The 27,762-nt window shown below is 42.8% G+C and overlaps 1 long non-coding RNA gene and 1 pseudogene across 1 annotated transcript; one reads left to right on the forward strand and one right to left on the reverse strand.

Moving 5' to 3' along the window:
* Positions 1-103: 103 nt before the first annotated feature.
* Positions 104-18,096, reverse strand: LOC116678142 (ras association domain-containing protein 7-like; annotated as a pseudogene).
* LOC116678146 (uncharacterized) lies at positions 5,011-27,430 on the forward strand. Its single transcript, XR_004329180.1, has 4 exons — positions 5,011-5,212; positions 14,237-14,410; positions 18,082-18,229; positions 27,409-27,430. It is a non-coding gene; the product is annotated as an uncharacterized LOC116678146 (long non-coding RNA).
* The last annotated feature ends 332 nt before the right edge of the window (positions 27,431-27,762 follow it).

Below are 27,762 nucleotides of genomic sequence, written 5' to 3' on the forward strand. Positions count from 1 at the left end.
GACGGGTTTTAGATAACTTCCAGTTCACGGTGTCCTGTAGAGGAAACAGAGAAAATTGGGTCAGACATCTGTGTTTATTTAATTATTCATCCTTGTTTCTGTTAATTTGAGCTTGCATCCCTTTCTTCCTTCCTTTCTTTCTTTCTTTCTTTCTTTCCTTCTCACACAACACTTTTATAAATGATCTGACAACTAACTTGTTCAGTGGAACTAGTCGTGACTCTTCTTCAATGCCAGTATTTCTCTTTTGATACTGTACATGTGCTAAAAACAAGAAAGCCGGATACTTTCACATTAAACTACTAGTATTGTAACACAGTGGCACTACTCTAACTTCTCCTCATAATCACTTCAAACAATCTGATGACGTACAGTGATCCTACTCAATTATACCAGCGCTGCTGAGGTAAACTTCAGAGACAGGCAGAACGTGTGTCTGGTCTGCGTCTGGCATGGCGGTCTGCTGGATAAACTGCTGCAGCTTACACTGTCTCAGCTCCTTGTCCAGGTCCTGCACCGTCTTCCATCTGTCCTGGAAGAGGACGCAGGGAACATTACATCACTAACAGCACACGCTTTGGGTTGAAAACATGTTAACCCTCCCGTTCTCTATTTATAGCCTCGGTTTTTTATGTCTTTGTCATAGATAGAGCTGCAAAGATTAATGAAAGGTCGCATGGGATGAAAATTCCACTTTATGAAGTTTCTTAACATTAATATGCGTCCCCCCAGCCTGCCTAGGCCCCCCAGTGGCTAGAAATGGTGATCGGTGTAAACCGAGTTAATTATATAGAATATAACTAACAAAGACATTATGATTATGAGTATTGTTATGGACAAAGATAAATGCTACCCGGCAGTGTGTATAGTAAAAAAACAAAATAAGTAGAAAAAATAAAACATGAACATATTGATTTTGGCCTGCATGGCCAAGTAAATTCAAAACAAAGAAAACTCAACCCCCCCCCCCCCCATGTTTACTGTCACTGACACCCCCCCCCCCCCAACCCTTCCTACAAAGATACAACAAAGTACCTCTGGAAAGGTACATTTTGTCCCATTAAGGTACCGCCCCAGTGACAAGCCAACCCAAAAGTTCCTTTTATTCCTTTAGTGTGGTGATTCACTTGAAAGAAATTGGGTCTGAAATGTCGCTGCCCGAGCCCTTTGAAATATTGTGAGATTATGGAGATTCATACCTGCAGCTTTTCCTCCATGGTTTGGTGATCCCTCTGTGTCTCTGACAGCGTTGCATCCAGTTCCTGTCCCTGCAGCAGGCGGAGGTGGAGCTCCTGCTCCAGAGGCCTCCGGGCCTCCTCAGCCTGCCGAGCGCCGGCCCGAGAGCTTTGTCTGTGGGCTCGGTGCTGTATTTTCTGCTGTAGATGTTCAGAACGCTCGTGGAGCTCCTTGATCCGATAACCATCAGCATCCACCGACGACTGGATCTGGTGTAGACGTCTATGCATTTCTGTTGATGATGGGTTAACGTTTCTGGTTTTAGAAACGTCAGAAGAAGAAGTCGCTCACCAAAACAATGTGGAGAATGTAAACTGGTCTGAACACATACCTTGTTCTCTGTCCAGCTCTTCCTGTAACTGCTCCTCCCACTGCTCGCTGTACATCAAATCTGCCTCGTTCTGCCTCAGACGCTGCTCCAGTTTCTCCAGTTCGCCTTCGGGGACCGGGGTCAGGCTAGGGACTGTGGCAGACCTCTCTCGCTCCAACACCTCTGTCTCTCGCTCCAGAGCATGAAGCTGGATCTCCAGGTCTCGCAGCCGGTTCTGCTGCTGCAGAATCTGCCTAAACATCTCCTCTTTGGAGGAGGAAGAGGGGATTGCCTTCACAGGGTTGACAGCGTCTAGGAACGAGACAGGGGAGGCTCGGGTTCCGGGAGTCTCGGGGGGACGGAGACCAGGCCCTGCTTGGTTTGGTCCTCTTGGGATGTGTTGAGGGCCCAGATTGAAGGTGAGAGCCTTGTGTGCTCACTGTGTCTGAGGGGCTCTGGTTCTGATGGTTGGGGAGGGGGAAAACGTCTTTTTGTTTTGGGGGTGTCTTGGCCGTCACTGAGGCTGGGACCTGTCCTCCGCAGAATGAACTGGACATCCGAGGCCAGCTGTCCCCAGCTGAGCCAGATGCTGAAGAGGACAGTCATCAGCAACCAGCTGTCTCTCGGTGCCTCGCAGCTTGAAGATAAGAATGTAACGACCGGTCTGACCTGCGGAAAACACAGATACATAAAGGATTCATGCTTAACAGCGGGCTTTATCACAAGCAACAAACAGCTAGATGTTGTGGAAATGGGGGCTGCATAACAAAGGAATCGCAGGAGGAATTAACTGTTTAATAGTGAGAATTGTCAATCAGAATGTGAAAAAACAAAATCACAAACATGTTGCTTAGAAAAGAATCCAAGAAAATAGTTTCCAGTGGTGTCACGTCAAAGGTTTCTGCGGGAAATCTTTATATTTGTGTTTTGGTTTGGCACAAAGTACTTAAATGCAAAAGGTCTTAGCCAATCTATAGTTTGCAGTTTTCACAAAACAAATGCACTCTGCAATACAAAACCTAGTGACGATGGTGCTGTTCAAAGAGAAAAACATGCAAATGCATCATTGGTGGCACAAGAGAAAAGGTTGTAGGATTATTAAAAATCAAGTTTGACACCAATGGGAATGTGTTCGCACAATGCACTGCACGTAATTGTTTGTGTTCTGTCTTTTCTTTTCTAAAGATCATTTTTTCAGGAATCAGAATCAGAATCTGGAAGCAGAAAATTCAATCAGACCATCTCAACTTTGGACCAGGTTTTTGTTGGTAAATGGCGCAATCACTTGCCCCTACCTCAAGATAGCAATACACCCAGAATGCACCTGAACACACCTCCCTGTAAGACATGCCCAGAATGCACCTGAACACACCTCCCTGTAAAACCAGCACGCCCAGAATGCACCTGAACACACCTCCCTGTAAGACCAGCACGCCCAGAATGCACCTGAACACAACTCCCTGTAAGACCAGCACGCCCAGAATGCACCTGAACACACCTCCCTGTAAGACCAGCACGCCCAGAATGCACCTGAACACACCTCCCTGTAAGACCAGCACGCCCAGAATGCACCTGAACACACCTCCCTGTAAGACCAGCATGCCCAGAATGCACCTGAACACACCTCCCTGTAAGACATGCCCAGAATGCACCTGAACACACCTCCCTGTAAGACCAGCACGCCCAGAATGCACCTGAACACACCTCCCTGTAAGACCATCACGCCCAGAATGCACCTGAACACACCTCCCTGTAAGACCAGCACGCCCAGAATGCACCTGAACACACCTCCCTGTAAGACCATCACGCCCAGAATGCACCTGAACACACCTCCCTGTAAGACCAGCACGCCCAGAATGCACCTGAACACACCTCCCTGTAAGACCAGCACGCCCAGAATGCACCTGAACACACCTCCCTGTAAGACCAGCACGCCCAGAATGCACCTGAACACACCTCCCTGTAAGACCAGCATGCCCAGAATGCACCTGAACACACCTCCCTGTAACACCAGCACGCCCATGAGCGCACCGTTGGGTGCAGGTGCATTTGCTAAACGACGTGGGCGCTGGACTATCTTAAAATAGCAAAGAAACTTGCATTGGGCTTTGCGCCGCATTGGGTGCAAGAGCGGACCCTTGACTTTAACATTGGGAGTTTTCATCAAATCTTGCAGTTATCACTCATTTTGACCTGTTGTGGGAAAGCTAATGTAACGTCTGTGACAGTGTTCCTAACAACAGTGATGGAAGGATTTACAAAAACAACAACGTATTATAAATTAAAACATGTATGACTATAAACAGTGTTGGATGAGGATGAGCCCAGTGAGACTTACCAATTGCTTGTGCGAGAGCTATGACGACATCCTGGCAGGAGGTTTTAAGGGATAGGCCGCAGACCACTCTGACGGCGCCCTCCACCCACACCTTCAGCTCCATCTTGGACCTGCAAAGAGACAGACGACACATCAGTAAACTGCACTTGTAACCTTAGTTAGAATAAAACATAGTATAATTACATTAAATGTCATTCTAATCCAACAAGATCACCAAACCATATGGCGGTATCGGTTTATTCTTACTTCTTAGACTACTTCTAAATGTCAATTTGAAAGATGCAAATACTTTAGCCATCAATAAATGCAGTGCAGTAATATTTCTCTTTGAAATGTGGTGAAGTATAATTATAAAGTTGCATAAAATGGAGTCTTACAGTAAGTAAAGTAGGCCTACAAGTACCAACCTTCTAGTAATCTTAGGCTATTTGAGTATATGTACTAATAGTTACTTTCCAGCTTAAATATGATGCATAGTCAACTTAATTTCCAGAAATATAAAAGCCTATGATTTCACAATGTATATCAGGCAATCTCACAATTATATATCATAATAAATTTTATCCAAATCACTAACGGCCTCTCATACAAAGAGAAAGAACACAATGTAAACCAGAGATCCTCTATTTTAAACCGTCTATGGATCAGGGCTGTAGAACTTGAGTCTGGTCTTGGACTCGAGTCCGGATTTGAGACCGGTTTTCTATGGTCTCGGACTCGCTAGTATTTGGACTTGGACTTGTCTCGGTCTCGGCCACTGGTCTTGCCCAATATGGCTTCTGGTCTGGACCGAGTCCAGGTGTCTTCATTATGTTGATAATAATATTGGAGGGAAAGGGAAACCCAAAATGATTGTCTTGATACTGTCATACATGAGACCTTTTTTTTCTATCCTGGACTCGGTCTTGACTCAGACTCAAACCTTTTTAGACTCGGTCTTGTCTTGGACTTGAACCTCTTTGGACTCGGTCTTGACTTGGACTCAACTAGTCCTGGTCTTGGACTCGACTAAGGTGGTCTTGAATACAGCACTGCTATGGATCCATAACCAACTTAATAGATCATTTTAGTTTGTGTCTGTCTCTTTAAGAGAACAGCATTCCATTGGATCGGAGCGCCACGAGCCCTTCAATCCAACGGAAAACCCAACTGACAGCTAGTTAACTGACATCTAGCTAATTAATAAGTGGGGAAAGACAAAAATGGTCAAATTAAACAAGTTAACCCGTTTTTAATACGAATTTAAGGAGTGAGTTTGAGTTCCCGTTCTGTCGTTTTTTGCTGAACACTTTTTTACTTGGATAGAGTTTTGAAAAAAAAAGGACTTGGTGAGTTTAAAAAACAAAAAGTGTAAAGTTAATGTTAGCTAGTGTTGGGGAAATCCTTCTATAAACTGACAACTGACTCCATGATGAATTTAACACAGTGTTTATTCTTGTGGTCAACAGATGAAATGCGTTTCCGAGCAGTTACACGTGCACGGACCTGATGGAGACTTGTCTAGTACAGAGGTCCCCCAAAAGGCACTTAGACAATATTGTGCTCAGGGTTATATTGGTTCCCCTTGTGGGCCTGATTGGTCAGCTATACTGTTGCTGGGTTACAATCCCTGCTCTGCCTCTCCCTTCTTGCATGTCTATTTTTTCAGTTATCATTTACTTCACAAGACAGCTATGTCCACTCCCTTCTAAGTTGTATGTCCTGTTCTCTGAGTTATCAGACCGTCCTGAACTTTAGTGTCCTTGGCCTCACCATCTCCTCCTCCCGTGCCCACTGTAGCATATCTGACTAAGATTGCCCTGCCTGTTCTCTTCCTCCTTAGCTGTAACCCAGCTGCAAAGCATAATGTATAATATGTCACACATACACACACTCTTATTTAGTCTTTGGTTAATTCAGTATATACTGTAAGCCAGCTTTTACGTGGCCGTTCCTGAGTGCCCTGTTCATCACCACCTCAGTCATTGTATTATTTTCCCACAAATTCCCCCTTTTCGCACCTACTAGGTGCGAACACTTTTTACACTAACTGCAGTGCCTCAACATCCTCCCCGTCCTCTGGCATGGTGAGTAATGGCAGCATCCCAGCGGAATAGGGAGGCGCGCTTTTTCTTTGGACAAGGCAGTGGTGATGAGCCGGGATGTCATGGTCCGCAGGCAGGGCACACAGCAACACCCACAGGTAACTAGAATAGCGAGAAAAACAGCAATAGATGTCAAACAAGCAGTGATAAGATTCTTCCATTTGCCAAAAAAGGTTGTCATCCACCCCTCCAATGGATTTGATACACCTGAGGCGTCATGCATCTCCTGGGAAAGGGCTCGAAGTTGGTTCAAAGCCCTGGTGACCTTCCCATCCGGGCAGTGTTGTTAGGGATGACCGTACAGCACATCTCTCCGAACATGGAACAGACTCCTCCTTTTTCAGCCAACAGCATGTCCAGCGCCATCCTATTCTGGAGCGCCATGAGGGACGTTGGGGCCGTCTGCTCGGCCAGGCCTTCGATGGCATCCCTAGTTGCATTGCTCAAGCGTAAAACATTATAATGCACAAAATTTATCCTATCTACATTTTTGCTGGGAGTGACGGGGAAGATGGCTGAAAGCAGTGGTATATTCTCAAATCCTGCGGCTATTTGATCTGCCAATTTGTATTCATTCGGGACACCCCTAGGAACTCCTATGCTGTCTATATAGGTTGGGGTTCCCGCCCATGGATCAAAAGCCGGGCCTTGCATACTACGGGCCCTGCGCCTTCTCTTTACGGTCAGTTGCACAGCCTTATGGTGGGTATAGTGGACTCTACTCCCCACCAAGGATATGGGCATAGCTAATCTAACCATAGCACAAACTCCTGACGTTTGATTTGGGAACTTTATCTGGGAGTACAACCTAAGACCACCACAATAGTAGAATAGTCCTATTCTAGCCACTGGGCCTAGGGCTGTTTTGTTTTGTACAGTTGTGTTGCACCAGTCTGGGGTATATCACCTAGTTTGATTGTGGGCTTGCTTGATCCGGTGAGATTGAAACAGTGATATCTTGCACCCTCCCCCTTTATGGCGGTAAAATACCCTGGTTTTTCAAAGCCTGGGGAAAGAGGGATGCTAGGGTAGTACAATTGCGGGAAGCTGTCTTAGAGTGTGTGAAGTTCAACATGCATGCATATCCTGCTGGGTCCTCATTAGGAAACAACGGGGCCGGGTTAGTGAACATGACTGGTCTAGCTGTGGCACAGGCCACGCACCCTTCCATGTGTTGTTCTTTGGCATTCTGTATTAGCCACCTGATCCATAAATTGTCCTGGCCTGCACCTGCTGATAACTCTAACACATCTTCCACCCTCATTTTAGAGAAGTCCTGCACTATTACGTCTTCCTCCTTCAGGGGGGTTTTACTGTAGTCTCTGCCATGTCTGTGTCATTCTGTGTGTGCGTGAGGGGATCCAAAATATTTATCTGCAGGGGGTTATCTGGTCATTTCCTGCTATCCATACACCTATGGCTAACATCCACACATCCTGACCGTTCCTGCTCCCAATTGCTCTATTTACTGACAGGGTTATGGGATTTTTCGTGGGTCTGAACTATAGTCCCGCTGTATAGATAATATCTCCCATTCATCTTGTTGTACCCACCAATCTCTTTTGTCTGTCAACCTCGCCCATGGTTTCCACCCTCCTGTTGTCCAACCCGCGTCATACCAGCTGTTACAGAGACTACCTTTCACCTGTCCGGAAGCGCTCCTTTCACAGTCCTCTACCTTTTGATAGTCGTCACAGATGTACACATCTGTGTTTTTGTAGAAACTATTATACCCCCCGCAGTCTATAGCCTGACACAAATCAAAGGTAAATGACGTGGTTGAGTCTCTCACATAGGGGAGAGTCAATCTGGCACCGCACCTTGGGGATGGGCCCTTAGTGTGTTGCTTCACTACTGCCCAAACTGCTCTTCTTTTCTCTCGTCTAGTTTCATTTCCTTTGTTACTGAGAGGTGGTTGGACACTACCGGGTGATTGTTCTTTGTGGTCTCGGTCCCCATACGCATGTTCCAACCCCAGAACTAATGCTGCAACTCCCACTACTACTACTACTGCTAGGACAACTGTTGTCTTTTTCCCAAACCCCATTGCCTTCCAAGTTATGGATGTACTATGTGGGGGCTGTTCCCCGCCAAAACATCTCTTCCATCTATACATTTTGGATTGCTTTTCTAATTTCTGCCAATGGGCGGCTAGGAGGTGCGACTGGGGCACAATGTGTCAGGTGGTGCCAAGGTGCTCCTTTTTTACCTTTAACCTGGACCGAGTGTGAAGTAACCTCCCCCACCTGGTACGGCCCGGACCACCTGGGGTCAGTCCACTTCCTCTTGTGAACTTTGACCCTGACCCAGTCGCCTACCTTGACAGGTAGTGTTGCTCCCTCCTGCGGTTTCCTGTTCGCCAACTGGACCTGCGTAGAAAGGGCTGAAACCAGAGATGTTAGCTTTTTCATATAGTCTGTCATTTCTATTTGCTGAACATCTAACATTGGCATGTGACCTCCATCTAGTGGAGGTCCTGGCATTTTTCTCCCTGTCATTATTTCGTGTGGGGTCAAATGTGTTTCTCGTCCTTCTGAGGACCTCATAGCCATGAGGGCCAATGGGAGCGCTTCTACCCATGTTAACTTGCTTCCTGCACATGCCTTAGCTATCTTAGCCTTCAATGTCTGGTTTGCTCTTTCCACCATTCCCTGTGACTGTGGATGATAAACTGATCCGAAGGCATGAGTGATTCCCAGGGCCTGTTCTACTTCTCTTAGTAGTTTGTTGTTAAAATGTGTGCCATTATCTGACCTTATTTGCCTGGGGACCCCATACCTCGGGATGAGTTCAGTTTTGAGCCATTTCACCACTGTTTTTGCGTCCTCTTTTCCGGTGGGAATGGCTTCTACCCACCTAGAGAACCTGTCTACCATCACCAGAAGATACCTTTTTCCCCCTACCACATTTTCTGCGCCCATATCAGTATAATCTATACTGATATCTTGAAAACAAGCTGTGGGGACTGGGTACGCTCCTTTTAGTGTGGTGTATGGTTTCTGAACATTATGCTCTCCACACACCCTGCATTCCTGACAAAAATGTGTCACCATGTCCCTCAAATTGGGGTGCCACCACAGCTCAGACAGATTCAGGAGAGTCTGTTTTCTTCCTTCATGTGTTGGTCTGTGTGCCTCAGGTAGCAACATTCTGCACATCTCGGCTGATGCTGCTATCTTTCCTTGATGAGTGGTACATCAGTACATGTCTGTCTCCCCCTTTTTTCTGAAATAAAATGGCATTGAGAAAGCCATTGTTTTCAGAAACATCCATATGAAATGGGAGTGAGTAGTCTGGGGAGGTGAGTGTCTCTGCCCTTGCTAGGGCACTTTTGAGGTCAGAGAAGGCGGCCTCGGCCTCTGTTGTCCATAGGAGGGGGGCGGTGAGACAGCGATGAGTTCTGTTGGTATAGTCAGGGATATGTGAGCGGCTGTATCCTGTGAGGCCCAGAAAAGACAGCATGTCTGCAACTGTGAGGGGCTTCTGACTGTTGGGGGTTCTGTGAGACTGTCATTTGTTTAGCTTTGCTGGGCTTGGGCTTGTTTAATTCTTCCAGTTGTTTCTTTAACAATTGAGTTTGTAGTCCTTTTAATTCATCTTCTTGTTGCTCTGCTCCTTTTTGGTGTTTTGACAGGAAATGACGCACATTCTCGCCCCATGTTGCATCGGTCATTGTTTGCAGGCCTACTACTCCTCCTAACTGTGTCTGAACTGCTGTGGGTAATCCCCCTAGTACCCCATGGCGGAACAGCGCCACTGTGGCGGCGGACTGGTCCCACGGTTCCCTCATAGCACGCTGCCAAATCTTTTTTGCTCTATCTGCATAGGCATCAAAATTTTCATCACTTAGTCTTTTTAAATCATGCCATGCTGCATGATCCCCAACTGTAGGATACATGCGGTGCAGCTCAGCCCAAATGCCAGGGGTTACTGCTGATGCAGGCACTGATGCGGGAACAGTGGGTCCAGCTCCCCCTCTGGTGAGGGCAGCACTAGCTTCATCTGCCCCCATTACTCTACCCAATACTGCTCTGAGATCTCCCAAACACAGCTGCACTCCTGCTGTAAGACTATTGAAAGCTGTGAGGAAATGCTCAGCCCCTCCTGTCAGGGAGGGGAGTTTTGCACACAGAGAATCTAGGTCACCAAAACTGTAAGGGGTGTACATCAACAGTCCTCCTCCTCCTCCTACTGGGCGGAGTGGGCATTGTAGCCCCGCCTCTGGTGTGTGGCGCGTCTGCTCTCCCTCACTGAGCTCATTCACTGTTCGACGCAGCTTCTCTTGCTGCTCCTTTATCTCTCTGAACTCTTTGTTAAGTCTTTCCCTTATTCTAGTTGATCTTCGCAGCATAACTTCGTCAGGGTCCTCGTTGGTAAATTTACCTTTAAATGTGCCTGCTACAAAAACGTCTTGAGGACTTTGTGATCTAGATCTGGGCCTGCGTTTATGTCGTTTTTTAGTTCTTTCCCTAGAGCTAGAGCTTCTGTCTGTTTGCTCACTTTCCCTGCTGCTGTCTGACTGTTCGCTATCTTCCTTACTTCCTGAGTCTTGTGGGGTACTGTGGTGAGGTGGACTGGGTCCTTTTACTGACATGTGAAAATGCTCTGGATTTTGTTGGCAAAAAGACGCTGAATATGGGGTACTAGCTTTGCTTGGGCCGGCTGGGACTGTGACCGCTGGTTGTAGTGGAGCCGCTGCTGCTCCCCCTGACGCTGACTGTACCATTAAATTTAGATAACATTCTAAATCCTGTACGCGGCCCTCTAATGCCGGTATCAATGGGTCCTGTGGTACGTCTATTTGTAATGCATTTGGCTGTAAATGGGCAGTTACCACTGGGGCTTGGACTGTGGGTTTTGATGCCGTTGGACCTGTATACGGCGGAGGTGGAGCGGAAATTCTTAGGTTTCTTATGTCTGGATAAAAAGGGTTTGTTGGCGGGGGCGCTTCAGCGGGCAGCGGGGTTTTCTCTGCGCTAGCGGTTTTATTCTGTTCGGCTTCTGTCTCAGTTTTTGGTGAACTTTTGTCATCTTGTTTTGTCAATCCCAATTGTTTCTGTATTGCATTTGTCATTTTCAACCCCACCCCATATTTCTCTTTCTGCGCTTCATACTCCATCTGCTTTGGTTTAGTCAATTTAAACCATTTTCTTTTCTTTCCTCCTCTGCCTGCCTTTCCGCATACTCCAACTTACTTTTTTCATACTTCACTATTTCATTCACTTTCTCCGGGGACGGCGCCCTTCTCCCTCAATCCATCCTCCTCTCTCCCATTCTTTCACAATCTCTTTAGCTACTTTCTCCTCTCCTTTACTCCCATACTTTTTCACTGCCCCTACTAACACTTTACCATAAGGGGTCGTCATTTTACAACAAATAAGCAGTGAGAAAAAATCCAACAAGCCAAACCACAACAAAAATCACACATGCAACAACAAACAACTTTTTCATTAAGACTCCATCTAGAGCCTTTTTATGCACATCTCTATAATCTTTACAACTTAAAAAGTGACCTCTCACTCCTTTGCACAAATACACTCGCGGTGGACTCGTAATATTACAATGACAATCTGTTAACTGCAATTCCTTTTCGGGTTGTTCACACAGAACCAAGGGTGGCAATTCACAATCACTCATCTGAACTATCTGTCCTTAGCAGTCTCCTACCTCGTCAACCATCTGGACGTATTTTCCTCTGACTATTTGTCCCTTTTCCTCTCCTACCGCCACCCGTATTATTCAACAATTCTCTTACAACTCTCTAGTTGTTTTTCTCTGTTTAATCACATCACATGCCCCAACATTTCATCTGTTTATATCCCTTTAATTACAGCACATTCAATCAATACTTTTCGCTTAAAACAACACTTACGACAGTTGAAATGTGATCACATCAATTTAGTTTTCAGCCAATAACAGAATTTTGATTTTAAACAGGCTTCTGCCTACCTCTTTTGTTGAGAGCTCCCAGTGATCACACCAACGAGTCGCAGTATCGCCGCTCAGTCCCCTTCACGGGCTGCGGGATGTCAGTCCGGTGGCTGAGCTGAACCGGACCGTGGACACAATGCCAAGGTCCAGTTGGATTCCCCTGTCCAATTACGTTATCACGTCGGGGTCACCAAATTTGTTGGGGAAATCCTTCTATAAACTGACAACTGACTCCATGATGAATTTAACACAGTGTTTATTCTTGTGGTCAACAGATGAAATGCGTTTCCGAGCAGTTACACGTGCACGGACCTGATGGAGACTTGTCTAGTACAGAGGTCCCCCAAAAGGCACTTAGACAATATTGTGCTCAGGGTTATATTGGTTCCCCTTGTGGGGCCTGATTGGTCAGCTATACTGTTGCTGGGTTACAATCCCTGCTCTGCCTCTCCCTTCTTGCATGTCTATTATTTTCAGTTATCATTTACTTCACAAGACAGCTATGTCCACTCCCTTCTAAGTTGGTATGTCCTGTTCTCTGAGTTATCAGACCGTCCTGAACTTTAGTGTCCTTGGCCTCACCATCTCCTCCTCCCGTGCCCACTGTAGCATATCTGACTAAGATTGCCCTGCCTGTTCTCTTCCTCCTTAGCTGTAACCCAGCTGCAAAGCATAATGTATAATATGTCACACATACACACACTCTTATTTAGTCTTTGGTTAATTCAGTATATACTGTAAGCCAGCTTTTACGTGGCCGTTCCTGAGTGCCCTGTTCATCACCACCTCAGTCATTGTATTATTTTCCCACACTAGCTAACTTCAGACAAGTAACATTAACAGTTAGCGTTAGCTATTTTGGGCGTTTTTTCAAAGAGCTAACGCTAAATGTGTAACCAAACCTGTCTTTAACTGTCTATGAGCCAAAGTTGTTGCTTGTGTTAAGAGAAAATGTTAAGGTAACGTTAGCATTTCCAGCCGTTACACTCAGCCGTTAAGAGAAAATTTTAAGCTATCGTTAGCATTTCCAGCCGTTACACTCAGCCGTTAAGAGAAAATGTTAAGCTAACGTTAGCATTTACTGCCGTTACACTCAGCCGTTAAGAGAAAATGTTAAGCTAACGTTAGCATTTCCAGCCGTTACACTCAGCCGTTAAGGGAAAATGTTAAGGTAACGTTAGCATTTACAGCCGTTACGCTCAGCCGTTAAGGGAAAATGTTAAGGTAACGTTAGCATTTACAGCCGTTACGCTCAGCCGTTAAGAGTAAATATTAAGCTAACGTTAGCATTTCCTGACGTTACACTCAGCCGTTAAGAGTAAATATTAAGCTAACGTTAGCATTTCCTGACGTTACACTCAGCCGTTAAGAGTAACTATTAAGCTAACGTTAGCATTTCCAGCCGTTACACTCAGCCGTTAAGAGTAAATATTAAGCTAACGTTAGCATTTCCTGACGTTACACTCAGCCGTTAAGAGTAACTATTAAGCTAACGTTAGCATTTCCAGCCGTTACACTCAGCCGTTAAGAGAGAAAATGTTAAGCTAACGGTAGCATTTCCTGCCGTTACGGTCAGCCGTTAAGAGAAAGTGTTGATGTTAATGTTAAATATTCCCACGAAAATTTGTCGACACTTAATATTAAGATAGCTAATCATGTAGATTATCTTTTCACTTCCATTGAATTTGGGCAATTGCTCTGGAAAGACATGTTGCAGTATACAGCAGAATAAACCATTCTATATATTTAGTATACAGCAGCATAAACTAGTCTATATGTTGAGTATACAGCAGTATAAACCAGCCTGTATATATTGAGTTACAATAACTGCTTGGTCCCTCACAGTATGGTAGTAGACAATTTTTGCAGCTGACATAAAATGCTAAAAAAATATACGCTACAATAGTTCAAAGAGGCAAGGATTAGTAACATTTTATTGTGGCTTGTTTAGTTGTGGAGATGATTGAATATATCAAATAAAAGTTGATGAGAGTTGTCTCTGTCATGGAAACAGCAACTGTCTCACCCCGCTGTTCCCATTATATATAATACTGTAACCTTCCTCCTGTGTGATGGGTGAAAGTTAGACAGCCTGAGAGTAAAAACAAGTTTAAGAAATCACTCTCCCACGGTGTCAGTATACAGATAGGCAAACAGATACTCAACACATGGGTTTAGGAATGTTCTCACATACTGAACTCCACAGGAAACACACACTGACAGACTCTTTGCAAAGAAACAAATCAAAGAAAAAACAAGCTTACATCCATTTTGCCAACACACATCAGCTAATGTTTTTTTTAACATGTTGTACCTCCTTCTCCCGTTTACATTCAGGAGCAGGAGAGAAGATCTCGAGCAGTAATTCTCAGAGTGACCCTGCAATCTGAGGAGCAGTTAACAATAGTCCTCATAAATCTAAATTTCAACAAAAAAGAAAGCGGAAGGAAATGGAAAAAGGCGAAAAGACATGCATCCGGCGGAATTTCCTACGGCACCAGAGCAGTCCCGGTAAGGGGTCCATCAAGGATATAGTCTACAGAGACCTGATTTCCACTTGTGTTAAACCATTTCTCTTGTTCTTAAAGACAAAAATGGAGAGAAACTGAGTTTTGGAAAGCATTCTAGTTTTGCTTCAGTGCAGAAAAAAGTAGAAAGTCAGTAATGTTTATCTGATAGCAAGAGTTGCTGATTACTGTACATTCAACAATAGATAAGATGATAAACATCATGGACCGGTGTTAGATGGAAACAATGCACTGTTCAAAAACAGCACACAGCAGATTGTCAGTACACCAAAACTCTAATCCAAGCTCACGTTTCCAGTTTCAGCCAGCTGAACCAGATTGATAATTACAATATCAACTTAACTAATCAGTAGCCCGTTTGCATGCTTCCCAGTATGATTTTGAATATGTAAAATATAATGAAGCCGTAAAAAATCTGAATCGAAATACAGCATCTACACACTTTAAAAATACTGTTTACTCTTAGATTTGATATAGCACCAAATTTCTTTGTGAGATGCCACATTGTTATTGCCTGTCACTCCCCGATGTAAATCAAGTGCAGATGTGAGTCGTGCATGCTCAGATTTAAATGGTTTACGGCATAACTGTCTTACTGAAATTTGTGAAATCCATGAAATAATAAACCTTTCTCAGTATAAACAATAACAGGAGATGGAAAACATTTCAAAAATGTTGTAGCTATCTGTGATAGTTTTTATGCTAACGTATTTGTATCTGTGTATTTATTATATTTAGATTTTGCAAAGTTATTATAATCAGGAAAGCAATGTTTAAGTCAAGCCTGATGTTGTCTTACTGAACATATAAGCGGATGATCCCAGTCACTTCCACACAGAGTCCTACAGCTTATTAAATTAAGCCTAGCATCAGATCAGCAGATACCTTAGACCCAGGTGTAGGACTCTGTGTAGAGACAGTGACATTAACAAGTCCCGCCCCCACTAGAAGGAAATCGACTCTTCGCTCTCTATTGACTTTGAACTGTGTGAAGGTTTCTCCTCATCAATTCCTTCTGATAGCTAACAACAACAAAATGCCTAAAAGCTGGGGTGTGGTGGGATGCACTAACAACAATTTGAAGAAACCATCGTTTTATGAGCTGCAAAAACCGAAAAACCGAATGAATTTATGAAGACAAAAGGGGATAAAGATGTTAAAAATCAGCGGTAATAATGGGAAGACACAAAGCTAATACCCATTACCCAATAATACATCAAACATTGTGTTTATACAAATGTCAGTTTTAGGCTAACTTTATATCCGTAAGTTAAGCTAAAGCCTTTAGTACACAGTATGCAACTTATATTAAAGTGGAATGTAGATATACTGGGAGCTTTACTATTATTTTTGGAAGTGCCTTAGCTTACATAGCTAACATTAGCTTACTAATATTAACTGGTCCTCTCTGGTAGACATAGGTTGCTAAAATAATCCATTGCCGTGCTTAAATCTGATGTTAATAGCCAGATACAGACCCTTTGTAGGTATTTGAGCCGTTAGTTGCACATTGTGGCGCCAATTGTTTTCCCCTCCGGAGGGCTTTCAGAGTATGATGCAATGTGCTCGGTCTCTATCTGGACTGAATAGTAGGATCACAGCATCCCTACTAGTAATACTGTGCTGATTACCGGCCCATTTACACAACAAGGTACATTAGTTGAACGTTTGGTCTAACTGGACCAGACATTGTTCTAATTGATTGGCATTGATCAGTTTAACACACCAGGCAAGTTTACATTTTACACAAGGAAACAGGTGTTTGACAGTGACGTGTGAAAGTTTCTATCTGTGTAGTTTCCTCGTGTTTGCAGGAGAAGACACACAAGTTTGCTGAGGGCAGGAATGTGGCAGAACATGCTGACATTCCTGGAGGACTCAGACTCCGCCCACACATACCTCCACTCTCTGTTTACTAACTTCCACTGGTCCAGTATCACCATCAGGAAATGAACCAATAGAAACTACAAGTCCTCAAAACCTTGAAAATGGGCGCTACACACAAATAATATTATTTATGTGAATAATCATGAATTCTACTCATCTTTTTAAATTACAGTGGTGCTATACGTTTATGAAACCATGCTGAAGTTGACTAAAAAGAGGAATAAAAAAATCATCTTTTGGAAATTGATCTTTATGACTTTATTAAAAACATTATGGAAAATCCAACCTTTAAGGACACCAATTTTCTTTGTGAATGAATAATTTATCGTAAATAAATAAATGTTATTCCTCAAAATACAGAGGGCATAAGTATACACCCCCCTATGTTAAATTCCCCTAGAGGCTTCCTATAATAATAATAATAATAATTATAATAATAATAATTATTATTATTTAATTAATAATTGATACTGTTTATTTTGTTAGTTACTTCACACAGGTCTGAAACAAATGGAAAGATGTCAGAGTGAGTGGGGGGGGGGCTGCCAGCTGGACCAGCGCCCTGAGAGGTTGGGGGGGGGGGGGGTACGGTGCCTTGCTCAAGGGCACCTGGCAGTGCCCAGGAGGTGGAGTGGCATCTCTCCAGCACCAATCCACGCTCTGTACCCTGATCCATAAGGGACTTGTACTCAGTTTGATTTGAAGATTTTAAATCATATTTTACGGTCTGCAACTCATGTAAACAAAATCACTATTTTAGCTTTGATTTTTCTTAATCTAAGACTCCTAAACTAAGCTTCATTATTATAGTTATAGATTTTGTGTAAATGCTTATTTTCAACTTGTGTGCTGGATTTTATTTGCACCTGTTTTGAGGTTTCTATCCGGCTGTTCTTGAGCTTCTCATGAATAGAAAGAGATCAAAGAAAGGCTCTTTTAAAGTTTTTTTTTTTTTTAAATAGAAGACTATTTAAATTAACAATATTTTAACGTTTTAAAGTACTAAAATACATAAGTCACCTAACACACAACTACAGTAAATTAACAATAAATAAGTTACACTAATAACAAGTAACAAAATAAATGTTGAGTTGCTCTGCTAACCAGAGCCCAGAGGGAAAATAAGCCATTTTAAAAGTAGCCTAAACTTACAATAGCTACCTAACGGGAGACTACAGAGAAAGTGAGATATTTTTACGTCTGTTTTGGAGCGAGGGCGGGAAAATATTTCAGTCGACACATTGAGTGGAACCAAAATTTGCGTTGTAATCCGGTCCGATTCCTACTGGTTGTGTAGGAACCGGTTACATAATGGAAAATGGTTTCTGTACCCAATCCTACTCATTGAATAGAATAGAATAATGTATTTTTCATTGCTTTACAGACAACAAAAGCAGTTTAGCAGCTCTGCATTGACGGCAACACAACATGCAACACAACAAACTCGTGAAATGTTTTAACCCGGTATAGTTTTTGACAGTGAAGTAAAGAAACTTTGATTCCTTCATGTAGAAAATAATATACTAATTATAAATATAGACCAATGAAGGTAACAATAAAGGTATTTCCATGATGATACAAAATAAACCTTTTCTCTTGAAGAACTAACTCATTCAGATTATTTATGATATAGTAAATAGCGCTAGTCCAACCAGGTAACGGGGTCATTAGAGTTTAGAGAGCAATTTTAACACACTCACCTGTTAGTTGAAGCTTCTCTCCGTTTTAATGACGGATCCCTGGTCTCTGTCACTGTTGTGTGTCCAGGCTGATGCCCGCTGATTCGCCTACAGATACTCCAGCTGGGGAGGAGGAGGAAGATGTGAGGGAGGAGGAGTGAAGCTGTGGAATGCGGTCTTTCTGGATGTCCTGCATGAAGTGTGATGTCACCCAGAAAGTGGTGGGAGGTAATTAAGTTTTCAAATTTACATTTGGCATTCTGCCACTTTAACCTTAGAGGAAAGGGTTGTACTTTTACTCCTCCACATTTATAATAATAAATAAGAATACATTTTATTTATAATGCACTTTTCATCAAAAAAATCTCAAAGTGCTACAGGTAAAAAAAGAGAAAAATAAAACAAATAAAGAAAGAATAAATAAGTTAATCAAGCTATTCTTAGAAGAGAGGATGAAAAAACATCTGAAGGGGAACAAAAGCTTTGCTAAAAAGAAATGTTTTAAGGCCTTTTTTAAAACACTCAGGGGATTGAGGATTATCTTGAGTGCTGAATTTACTGAATATCATAACTCTGCATCTCTTTCCTTCTTTTCGACGTATGTTTTCTCCTTTTATTCGTTCATGAAAATGAATTATAGGGACAGCTAAACTAGACTCTTCTCATCTTCTTTAATATCAGTAGTTTTGCTTTTGATAAGTTCTGTAAATTTGACGGAGACTTGTTTAATTTCACTGAAAAACAGTGAACATCGGACCTTTACTTGTAGTGTAATGTACTCTTACTATGGCCTTATACTTCATCATTAGATACCATAAGGTAAACAAGCAAATGTTTGGGTAAGATTTGGGTGAAATGGCCTTTTAACTGCACTATAGGTGACCCGGTGCAGATATAACCAGATTTACAAAAAACTTTGGAAAGCAACTTTTTGCTGACGCTACTCAAATTGTATTTGTATTACTACTGCAAGTGCAAGGTACTGCAAGTGTGGGTACTCTACTCCCTCCACGACTGCTTCTTTCTCTCTTAACAATGAGATCACTGTGAAACTGAACCCGGGCTCCTCCTACTGTGAGTAAGAGATACAAACTCATAAGGAGTGGCTCTCAGTGCCACCCGGCTCTTTCTCCAAATCTCAAGCATTCCACTCTTCTGGTTGTGTGCATGTGTGCATGAAGCGGTGTGTGCTGAAGGTTAACAACTCTGCTCCGCTGGGTTTTCTCAGTACCAGTTAATTATAGCTGCAAAGACAAACAAACACAGAAAGTATTGAGCTGAAAGTATTTAAGATAAATGCCAGCTAGCAGCACATGTCACCGTGCTTGGGTACTGGCTGGCAGCATCTCAGCTGCAACATGTGCATTAACTAAATTAACTGTACATTAAAGTTTTCACTCCTCATGACTGGCAGATTTGTTTACTAATAGTCAAACCCCGGCTGAGAGTAAAATAAGATCCGTTGCATATACAGTACATAACTGCAAAGTAGTTGCTTTTTGGCGAAAATTGCCATTTTGAATGGGAAAATGTCATTTACGTGACCATTTATGGAGAAATTATCTGGTGCTACACTGACATTAGTTTTGAGATAAGTGCTGTTTTCTGCCAGCTATATAAATGTTTTTTCTAACATTGTTGTTAACATGTTTAACATTAATGGAAAGCAAGCTAGTCAGCTAGTCAGCTAGTCAGCTAACGTAAGATCAGTGAATTGTGTTGTTAGGCTACAATGTTAGTTCAATGTGAAGGCTATCTCCTCCACTGCATTAGTATTGTTGTCTGATTTCTATTGTATATCTTGTTGTAAGATATAAGCGAAATGAAAACGATCACGTAATGAAACAAGGCCCATTGGTGCTGGTTTAACATTAATGAGTGATCGAAACACCTGCTCTGGCGGATCATTTAACGGTGACTAATGCAGTCGAAGTTAGCCTTAACTAATGTTTATGGTCATGAAAAAATGAGCCCTGGTCCAGCAGATAATATGTTGACAATTGTTTTCCAGAATGAGCAAGCTTAAATAGAAGGAATCTATTCATATAGCACGTCTTGACTCAGGGCTGAGGTGCAAATGGAGCTGATTAAATAGATTAAATAGGCTTGTAGTTTTCTGTGTCACTAAATCATAACTACTATTTCACTGTTGACAGATTACTTGACATTTGCCAGTAGGCTATTGTCAGGCTACATAGAAGTAGACTACATTACCAAGACCATTTTTATGATGTGTTTAGTCAACTGTACTAGAGTTGAACTAGACTTAATAACCCAGTCACAGGGTTAGAATAAAAAGCAGGCTATTTGCAAAAGTTTTACATAAGAAAATCTAATAATGTTTTCTTTGTCTAGGCGATGGGTCTTGCTACTCTGGCCAAACTTCCTTCAACATTTGCACCAGTGATGGTGAATCTGGCCCAAATGCTGGCTACAGACAAAGTAGCTCTGAGTTGGTCAGCTGTCACACACGGCAGCATCTTACAAAATGGTGCATGGATTTGGTTTTACATATTCAGAGAGGATCTCCAGCAATACATAGAAGTATTCATTTTCCATCAACCTTGACGAGAGTATTACCAATGGTGGTAAGAAAAGCACTTTCCATCCTGGTTAGCTACTTCAACCCAGACAGGAAGACGGTTGATGTGGAACACCTTGGCTCTTTAGAGGTCTTGAAGGTTAGCGCTCTCAAGCTAGTTGCGGGTTAGCATACTGATGGACGCCTGCGGTGTTATGCGAGGAAGTAAAATGGGGTTGGAAAGGAATGCGCCAGAACCATCGCCCAAGCCTACTTGATGTTTACAGTGATAGTTGCCACCGTATCCTCAATGCTGCAATGTTTTTTCGCAGCTCTTTTTTTAGCAATCATCTTGAACAGCTGTTTGGTGACCTACATGCATACAGGATCATCAACGGGTCACAGACCAGGGAAGCTAATAATTGCTATTGTTGTTAAACATATTCATGTCGAAATGACATATAAACATCTTTTCGTATTCTATTTTGCCTGGGAAAGCTTCCAACGCGCTTGCATGTCGGTATAAAAATAGGCGTTGGTCTTATTTCTAGCATGTACACGTTTTTGGCCTGAGATGCGCGTGTCAGGCAGGCAGTGTGCACTCTCTAACCTGTTAACATGGAAGCCGGAGTGAAAACGAACACGCCACACAGCTGACACGCTTACGCCACGCAGCCAGTGTGCAGGTGGCCTTAGCATGCAGCCATGTTTTAAACTTCTTAGCCACAGTTAAGCTAGTCAGATGCTGAGTGATACAGCTGAGTGAACTTTCAAGTTAATACTAAATAAAGATCCTCATAGGAAAGTGAGACACATGTTGGTCTTCAGTCAAGAATGATGCTATTTCATCAAGGCAGCTCAGGTCTAACCCACAGACTTGGCCAGGTCTCCAACAGGAAAGAGATTGTGATGTCAACAGACTTCCTGGGTAAATTAAAGCGCTTGGCTTAACAATGCTGACTAGCTGGGCTCATTAAATAGATGTGTGTCTTTAATAGGAGAAAAGATTTGTACATTTACATTTGTACCCAAACAATGTTTTTTTTTTTTCCAAACTTTGTTTATTTGGTTTTTAACAAGAATTGCACAGCCATACATTTACAATGCGATACATATAAAACAAACCATGCAATTCCCATGAGTTATAAAAACAAAACATAAAACACAACAAAACGACCTCCAATCCCTCCCATGTAATTGTAAATGTAAGTACAGTTTGTGCCCAGGAAAGCAAATATGGAACCATAAGAAAAGGAAGATCCGAGAAAAAGGACACAGGATGAGCAGACAAATACATACACGAAGGACTAGACTGGGACAGAATGGAAATTGACTTGACCAACCAATCGTAGTAATGGCTGCCAGATTTCTGCAAATTTGTCAGAGGAACCCCGTAGTGACATCCTAATTTTTCAAGTTTAAGAAAATAAACATATCCCTCAACCAAAGTATGAAAGAAGGAGGTTGTGGTGATTTCCATTTAAGAAGAATTATCCTCCTTGCAATAATGGTCATAAAGACAAGGAATTGTCTTGGGAAGAGGACAAAGGAGATGGCCCCGAAAACACCCCAAATAAGACACTCTGGGGGTTCGGATCAATTTTTCTGCCAACCACGTGTGATATAACGACAAATACCTCTGTCCAAAAACTCTTCAGCTGGGGGCACAGCCAAAACATGTGTATAAGGTTTGCAGGTGACTGTTGGCACCTATCACAGACTGGGGAAACCGTGCTATAAAATTTAGACAGACGAGCCTTGGATATATAAACGCGGTGAACAAGCTTGCATTGAATAAGACAGTGTCTAGCACATATAGAAGACTTATGCACCCGTATTAAGATACGTGACCAAAGCTCGTCAGGGATAGCCTCTCCTATATCCTCCTCCCAGAGGGCCTTGATGGAGCCTAAAGACTCAGCGCGGATCGAAGCTATGCGGGTATAAAGAATCGAAATAGATCCTTTCAGCCTAGGAATGGGCAAAAGCAAGGAGTCAAGGTCGAGTCCTCCGGCAGTCTAGGAAAAGTGGGAAAATTACTATGAACAAAGCTACGCACCTGTAAAAATCTGAAAAAATCTTGAGATGGAAGAGTAAATTTGGCAGAGAGTTGTTGAAAGGTAGCAAAGACACCATCAATAAATAAATCCCTAAAGGTCCGAATGCCAAGGTTTGACCAAATCACAAAAGTTTTGTCTGTGAGAGAGGGAGAAAAAACATGATTGTTTGCGATAGGAGCATATGGAGAGAGGAGTTGTAGACCAAAATAACGCCGAAATTGAGTCCAAATCTTAAGAGAGGTTTTAACTACGCTATTCTTTGTGTAAGCAACAGTCGAAGATTTAATGGTGAATACAATAGCTGTGAGAGACACAGGTTTTGCTGAATTCGTCTCCATTACAAGCCACTCAGGAGAGGATGGGCCACACCGAAGCCAGGCTGTCAAAACCCCATATTGGAAGCCCAATAGTAGTACCTGAAGTTCGGTAAGGCCATCCCCCCAAGCGGGCTTAGGTCTCTGTAAATATTGTCTAGACAATCTAGGGACCCTCCCCTCCCAGAGAAAATCTGAAACAAGAGAATCTACCCGACCAAAAAGGAATTTGTTAAAAAAATCGGGACACATTGAAAGAAAGATACAAAAACGGGGGAGAACATTCATTTGACACAGTTAATTCGAGCTACCAGAGACAACTAAGCAAGGACCAGCGCTCAAAGTCTTCTTTAACTTTCAACAGCAAGGGAGAAAAGTTAGCATTAAAAAGTCCTTACCTATGCGTAACTCGAACTCCAAGATATGTGAAACTGTCATTGGCTACTCTGAAAGGAAAGCATGCAGCGGGAGAGCCCTAGCCGCTGAGTTAATAGGAAACAATTCACTTTACCCAGATTCAGCTTATACCAGATAACCGGCCAAAGTCTGAAAGCAGGTGCCAACGCAGCAGGAATAGAGTTGTGCAGATCTGAAACGTATAAAAAGTAAGTCATCAGCGTAAAGAGGACCTTGACTTCCAAACTATAACGTTGTATGCCACAATAGTTGGACTCGAACGAAGCATGGAGGCAAGCGGCTCAATAGGCCAGGGCAAATAAAAGGGGACTCAATGGCATCTGTCTTGTAGATGCGATGGAGGAGGAAATACTCCGACCGAGTGTTATTAGTCATAACCGAGACCTGTGGGTTAGAATAGAGTAACTTAATCCAAGTCAAAAAGCTACACCAAAACCAACTTTTTGATAATATAAAAGAGGTAAGACCATTAACTCGGTCAAAAGCCTTTTCAGCATCGAGAGAGATCAAGGCTTCGGGATGTTATGGGATGAGTCATTGTAATAACATTAAAAAGCCTCCTAATATTAGAAAAAGAATGTCTATTTTGAACAAACCGGTCTGGTCTGAGTGAACTACTGTAGGCAGAACACACTCGAGACGAATAGCTAAAACTTGATAACAGTTTAAAGTCGGCATTTAAAAGGCTTATCGGACGATAGGCTGAACAACAAAGAGGGTCTTTGGCTTTTTTCAAAAGAAGGGAGATGGTGGCCTGATTAAGAGTCTCGGGCAGGACCCCAATAGCAAAAGCATCATTATACATTTCTAATAAGAGTGGGCAAGTTTATCCCAAACGCTTTATAGAACTCAGAGGGGTACCCATCAGGGCCTGGGCATTTTCCTCCTGAAGAGATCGCATAGCCGCATTAAGTTCTGACAAAGTAATAGGTCTACCCAGGTTAACCGCTGTTTCCTGATCAACAGTAGGCACTTCCAATTTGGCAAAAAAATTATCCAAGTCAGCATCCGTGGATGTGGATTCAGATGAATACAATAACCTATAAAATTTTCAAAAGCAAGGTTAATCTGACAGGGATCTGTTGTCACACCTGTGTCAGTTTGAATCTTAATAATCTGACGCGATGCAGACACCTGGCGGATTGGTGTGCCAACAATTTGCTGGCCTTATCACCGAATTCGAAAAACTGTGCCCGGACCGCAAACATAAGTTCTGTAGTGCGGTGGGTCATGAGTATATCAAATTCGGATTGCGTGACAGACCGCTCTTTATACACATTTGGGGAAGCACAGGCCGCGTACATATTATCAAGTTGCGCAATTGGTCGTCTTAGGGTATTCAACTTCTCATTTCTTAATTTATTCTCGAAATGAATAAAAGAAATTATCTCTCCCCTAATAAAAGCCTTCAATGATTCCCAAAGAAGAGAGGGAGAGATACCCGGTGCTCTATTCGTTGTCAGGAAAAAATCTATCTGTTTCGAAATGTAGTCAATAAAGCTAGTGTTTGAGAGAAGACGTGTGTTTAATTGCCATAATGGGCGTTGAGATGATAACATGCCTAATTTAACATCCATCAAAGTGGGGGCATGGTCAGATAAACGATGGCATCATATCTACACAAGGACAAGGATGGTACCAGCCTATTATCAATAAGAAAAAGGTCAATGCGAGTGAATGTACGATGTACAGGCGAGAAGAAGGAGTACTCCCTTTTCAAAGGATTAAGAAAACGCCACGCATCAGATACTGCAAACTCCTGCATAAATGAGTGAATTGTTTTGGCCGATCGAGAGAGCACGGCCGGCTTGGATGAAGAACGGTCAAGTGTCGAGTTGAGCCAACAATGAAATCTCCGCCTAATATTAAATAATGAGTGACATATCCGGAAGTCAGAGAAAAAAGCGTCTATAGAAAGCTTCATCATCCCAGTTGGGAGCATAGACATTAGCCAATGTAACGCGTATATCCCAATTGAACCTGCGACGATAACATATCTACCATTGTGATCAGAAATAATCTGATCACAAGTAAAAGGGACAGATTTATGTAAAAGAATAGCTGCACCCCTGGCCTTACCAGAAAAAGATGAATGATAGATTTGGCCAACCCAGTTCTTTCAGTTTCTGATGATCTTGTTTCCTAAGATGAGTCTCCTGTAGAAAGAGACTCTTGCTCCCAACTGGTGAGGTAATGTAGTACTTTACTACGTTGACAGGGTTATTCAGCCCCTTGCAGTTGAAACTGGCAAATTGAAGGTCCTGTCCTAGTAATGGAGCCATAGCAAAGAGTAAGACATATAAGTAACCGGAAGAATCAGGGCGCTTGATTGATAAAACAAAGGGTTAATCAGAAGAAAAGATAAGGAAGAGTTGGAGGTACACAACACAAAATTAAAACTAGTAAAAAAAACAAACGAACATCTCGCAGAAGCATCCCCCAATCGGGATGCGCGAAGCCACTCCCCCCACAAAATGCCCATGGTCCGACCTACAAAAAGTCCTTGGAGAGTTCGTAGAGAAAAAAAAAAAACCTCCAAATAGAATGCAACAAGAACGAAATCTAGGTGCACAATATTGTGTTTCAACACACACAAAAAAAAACAAAACTTGATGTAGTAATAATAATCACAATAAACAAATGGAAACGGATAAATAAAATACTTTCTCTCTTCCTTCCCCTTAAATTATAACACACAAAAAAAAAAAAAAAAAAAAAAGGGGGGTGCAAACCAGTGTGCAAAGACAATACTTAAAGTGCAAGAAAGCCAACTTCAATTATCAAATCTGCAGCATTAGTGCAAGTTACATTATGGTCCTTGGGGCCAAAAAATTAGCCGTAACAAAACTATAACAACAAGTGTCAACAAAGTCATAGCAATCCCCGTGTATAAGCGCAAAAATTTGTCATTGGAAATGTCTGCCATAGGGCAAACATTCAAACACAGTCAGGGATCACCGCATTTTTCAGCTTTTCTCAACAAAGTCCATGGCGAGCGACGGATCTTCAAACCTCTGGACTTGGCCACTTGGAAGAGTAATCCGCAATATGGCCGGGTAGAAAAGACCAAATTTGACACCTGGACAGCAGTGCAGCTCCTTCTTAACTTTAGTAAAGGCAGTCCGTTTTTTGGCCACAGCAGCAGTGAAATCCGGGAAAACAGAAATCCTCCCATTATAAATCAGAGGAGATGCTTCACTTGCCTTACGCAGGATTTCGTTACGTTGTTGAAACATATTCACTCTGGCGACGAAGGGACGTGGGGGTTCCCCGTCCTTAGGTTTAGCACGGAGGGTCCGGTGAGACCTGTCCAGCGCGGGTTGTAGGATAAACCGAGTAAATCCTGAAGTAATGTAGCCACAAAATCCGTTGAGCGGCTTCCCTCAGATCCTTCAGGCACACCGACCACCCGTACATATTCAGTCTCGACCGTCCTTCCAAGTCCTCACATTTCTTCGATATGGATTCCACCATATCCTTTAGCGAAGCAACAGTTGCTCCAAGGGTTGTTAGCTTGTCATCGTGGTCAGTAGCGAGCGCTCAAGGTCTGCAATAGCTCGTTCGTGTGAAGTAACTTTAGCTTCCAGCGGAGCAAGAGCAGTCGTAATCTCCCTTCTCACAGCCCCGGACACAATTTCGTCAAATTTACTCACAAGATCTGAGCGCACACCCTCCAGCATCTCCTCCATACACTTTAGCAGATGCTCGTTAGCATCGAGTACTGGAGCAGCCTCGGGCTCAGGCGACAGGCGTGGTTGCTACGGCCTACTTTCGAGGTGTCGGATTTACCCCGGTTTGCCATGGTTTAATAAATTACCAAAACAGTTTGAGCATAAATGTGGGTAGACAACGTAATGAACCAAAGCTATAAAAGAAACTTCAATAAATCGTGCTAAAAAAAAGTTTAATAGTCACATTCCTGCGGAGCTCCGGCAGGCACGTCCTAAATACTTGACGCTCCCCGCCCAAACAATGTTAAATAATATTTCATACGGCAAAATCATGGAATTGGTATAGTATTGTTAAAATATTCCTGTTTTATTGTGTTATGCAAATTCAAAACTTGTGTGGAGTAATTGTGCTTTATTATTCTTGCATTTCAGTGCCCTTTGTCAGGAAAGATTTTTGTGGCATCTTCATTGTGGACTTGACTCTGTGTGCTTTGAATGCCCCCTTGTGGCTGTTTTCCAGAAAGGTAAGTAAATGGTAAGCTGGTGCAGACTTTACGTTCCATACAGTGTTTAATATAGCCTATACACAGCATCTTATCAAGCCAGTTTTGTATCAGTTCATGAGAGCAAAAGGTTTTATTTGCTTGAAGATGGATAGATGGATGGATGGGTGCTTAAAACAAATGAGCAAATCTATCATCCCACAGCAGGGAGTTATTACTGCGATTGGGAAGTCTCTGATTTATTGTGCCATCAAGTGGCAGGAGGCGGAATTGCACTTAATTG

This window comes from Etheostoma spectabile, unplaced genomic scaffold (genome assembly GCF_008692095.1).
Source record: "Etheostoma spectabile isolate EspeVRDwgs_2016 unplaced genomic scaffold, UIUC_Espe_1.0 scaffold00006502, whole genome shotgun sequence".
Taxonomy (NCBI): domain Eukaryota; kingdom Metazoa; phylum Chordata; class Actinopteri; order Perciformes; family Percidae; genus Etheostoma; species Etheostoma spectabile.